Source organism: Cyrtonyx montezumae, unplaced genomic scaffold (genome assembly GCF_038088225.1).
Source record: "Cyrtonyx montezumae isolate F1298 unplaced genomic scaffold, pur_monq_1.0 scaffold_19, whole genome shotgun sequence".
In the NCBI taxonomy this organism is placed as follows: domain Eukaryota; kingdom Metazoa; phylum Chordata; class Aves; order Galliformes; family Odontophoridae; genus Cyrtonyx; species Cyrtonyx montezumae.
The window spans coordinates 7365547-7369619 of NW_027071925.1; positions in this window are offsets into that span (position 1 = coordinate 7365547).

Sequence of the window (4073 nt, forward strand, 5' to 3'; positions counted from 1 at the left end):
CACAGGGCTGGGAAACAGGCCTACCTTTCACAGGGAAAAGTGGGATCAAAGAGCTGAATTCTCTCTCTTTGAGGAAACCAAGCTTCCAAAAAGTGCCTTGTATTCTGCCTGCACTGACCAGGAGAGAGTAGGAGCCCAAGAAGCAATGAAGCTGCAAAAGCAATGAACTCTGGTGATGGAGTTATCCCAAGGAAGGTCTCAGGACAGTGGAGAGGGAGAGAAAGGCTGGATCTAACAGTCATCCAGTATCCCTGCACTGCACTTGATTTTGTAACTTGTCTTTTACTGCAGAGAATCAAAATACAGTGATTGAAATTGCAGCATTACCAGGGGGTGGAACCTGAGAAAGCCTTTTTCAGCTGCAGCAAATCAGAACCTGCCACTGCACAGCAGTGACTCTACAGGGAGTTGGTTTTAATTTCCCAGTGTTAACTCAGCATTACCCCGGAAAGACTGAGCCTCCTACTTGAGCAGATGAAGTTCTGAAGAAATACTGACTTGAAAAAGGTTGAAGGTTTTACCTACTTAGAAAACCTCATTGTTTGAATATCAGCCAGTATTCACAGGAGAGCAAAAATGGTACTTAAAAACCACAGCTCTGCACAAGTAACTTGAGGAAGATAAACTGACGTCAGCTCTGAACTGCTCCTGAAAGGGCAATAATGATTCACCACTGAGCACTCCTTCCCTTCTCATAAAGGAGTGCCAGCTGCAGAGCCAGAGGTAAGAAATGAGTCCTGGGTGAAGGAAGCTAAACAGAAATTGAAGGACAAGGAACGCAGAACACTAGGCAGTGCTGTTGTGGACAGGTGGAAGAAAGCTACAGAGTAACCTCATTTTCTGCTCTATGTCCATGGGAACTGTGTTTTTGAAGATGCAGTATTTCTTTTCTTTGGCCCTAAAGCTGTGACCAAGCATTAAATGTGTGGGAAGGATGAAGAAATGCTGAATTCTGATACGACAGAGGTGGGTGTGTTCTTCTACAATGTATTTATTTAACATATTTATATTTATTTAATAATTGTTTTGATACCACTTTCCTAGTAATTAGTGGTATGAGTACAAAGCATGCCAAATCTTTCTTAATCACTTTTGTATTTATATTTAATCGTATAACAATTGGAAAAGTTATACTGCATCTTTCAAAGAATTGATTAGTTAAAATGAAGTTTAAACTGTCTGATTGTGCCCTCGTCTTCAGGGAATGAACGATGGACTGTTCTACCTATGAGTGATTGGGTACTTACAGTGAAGTGTAAGTGTTCCCTCATTTTACAGTGTACTTAAGACATCGAGTGTGCAAATTATGTATTTCTACAGCTCAAAAGAAAAGAAGTTCTTTTACCTAAGGAGATGCAAAGCATCTTTCCTATTTTTGTACTTCTTATGTAAAGGTCTTTTGTAAGTCTGCAAAGTAAAGACTTGTACTCTCTTAAAAAAGACTTCAGAGAACATTTCTTACCTCACAGCAACCAGAGGGCTCGATTCAAACTACTTAAGGTATTACAAAGACAAGCCACTCTACCTGTGCCCCAAAACTAACAAACAGAAAAGCCAAAGTAAGAGAGAAAAAGCAGAAAGCTGCTTTACAAAACAAGGGGCAGATTAGCACAGGCTCATCCTTCTTACCCTTCATCCCATCACATCCAAATCCCCCAACAATCGGCCGAATCAAACCTGGGGGAGCTCAGGACATCCACCCTCCAGGACATCACTGTTCACTGTCTTCCAAATAAATACAGTCTCAGATTACCACACTGCTGCAATGGCCAGAGGACAAAGCATGTGTTATATAATGGAGTACTGAGAATCAAGAGTTAATCTTGCACTAAGGAATTAACTACCCTTGTACTCACAGATTAAACGAGACCGACCTAGCAGAGTTATCCATGCTCATCTTGTAGTCGTGAGGACACACATCTTCAAAGCTACCTCAATTCTCAGTACTTTGCTCTAAAGGGTTTAGAACAGACAAATCACTTCATGTCCCTTCTATTCGGTGTCACAGAAACCCCCAGCAATGCCCTACCTCTCCCACTTGGTCTCATTTCTCTGTTCCCTCAGTTCAGAACAAGGGCAGCACATTAACATCAACAATTAAATAGGAAAAAAGGTAAGGTCCACTTCTTGTCTGCAGGTATACAATGCCAAGTTCCCAAGCAGTTCACAGAGAGCTTCTCAAAATAAGAGAGGGAGGGTGGGTTTCATAAACACTCAGAAACAGCTAACAGCTGTTAATTTACGTAGGTCTCCAGATGAGAAAAAAATACACAGCAGCAGTGTTTCACTTACGTTTAATCAGAGATGTACACACGTATGCACAGTTATCTATTCCTGAAACACAGAGGGGTCCCAAGGGCTGCCAACGACGTTAGCTCCGTTTTTCTTTGAATCTTCTTTAAACTGAATGCTATAAAAATCAAGCTACAATTATTGGTACTTGCATGCACTGAAGCAATGCACATACTTACCAATCCTTCTGAAATCAAATTCAACATCAGTGCTTTGCCCTTGAGCACAGATCATCCCATCTCTTTCATACCATTACACAAGAGCTGGACCGAGTTACAAGAAAAACATTCCCGACAGATGAACATCTGTAGCTGTGCTACCACAGAAAGATGCATTCCCATGATGTGCTTTACCTGAGGAAGGAACTAAAAACAGGAGTCTGCGTTTGCTACACAGTGACTGAAGCCTCAGCAGGGGCAGTCTGGAGTCAGTAAGCAGAAGTCTGAAGAAAGCAGCGTGGCCTGGCTCCACGCACCTGCTCCACTCACCCTTCAGAACTGCGTCTCACTGGACAGCTGCTGAAACTGCAAACGAAGCTGAGCTACATCTTAAGGCTGCCCACATGGTTATGAAAGCTCAGACTGCTCCTGTTTTGTCCCACCTCAAAAGAAAATTAACTTAAGTTCTACCAAAAAATACTTTAACTGCTATAAAGTTTCACAGAATGAGAACATCCACCCATAGTTCACAGATCATCTGCCCCAAAGAAATACACTTTGTTGATGAGACAGCAGAAAACCTCATTCTTTGCCAAACTGAGGTACAAGCAGTGCAGGTCAGCATCCATTGGCAGAACTGAGACTTCAAATAGTAAACCAGCAGCCATAAGCAATTTGTTATTTATTTTTACTTATGATCATTATTACAGAGCTCAGTAAATGAGGATCAACCACAGAAGGCAGAGGGAAGAGGCAGTCTGTTAAGATAACAGCCTCACAGCAAGGAACTCCTTTTACACATGCCATGAGTTTGTAGGAGATAGAGGCAATGGTAAGCCATAAATTTTGTTATGCAACATTTCCTTTCCCCAAGGGAGAAACACCCAGGCAAAAGCATTAAGATTTATACATCACTTTTGCAAACAATTCACTGTGAACACCCAAAATCCAACAGAGAGATGCTGGGAGATGGGCTTTGTGTCTACTGTAAGCACTGAGAATCCCCCTGAAACCTGTCATCTCTCTGCTGAGATCTGCAGTGTCACAAGTTCAGAACCCCAAAGCAAGTGATACTGCTGTGGTGTCACAGCTCCTGTCACTACTGAAGAGCACTCCCGTGAGCTGGCAGCACTACCTTCCTGTCTCACTGCTACACTACGCCCTTGTGTGGTTACCCACGGATGGTTTCAGAATGCCCCTCAAATTCAGTGTGATGATTCACTTACCAAGCATAAGTTAAGGCACAGACTCACAGCTTATCCAGCAGTGAACCTCTATGTGCCACAGCACAGAGAACTTCCATCTCTCATGCTGATACATGAAGGATACAAAGCTTAAATAAAAGTGGGCTAGAAGCCAGAGAACAAGCAGCTCCTGGCACAGCAGCTGAACAAAGCAGCAATTCTGTTGGTAGCATACAGTAATTACCAACTAAAGAAAGGTTATGTTACAGCTAGGTACTCTTACAAACCAAAATGCTTCTTCCCCAGCACAACAATGAACACCCTGTAATTGTCTCACTGACAAAACCGCCCTCTGCAATGGGCGCAGTACTGAAGGACTTTCCATCTTCAGACACCAAAGGCAACTTGTTCTGGTTCTACATTAAACTGCCCTTAGAGT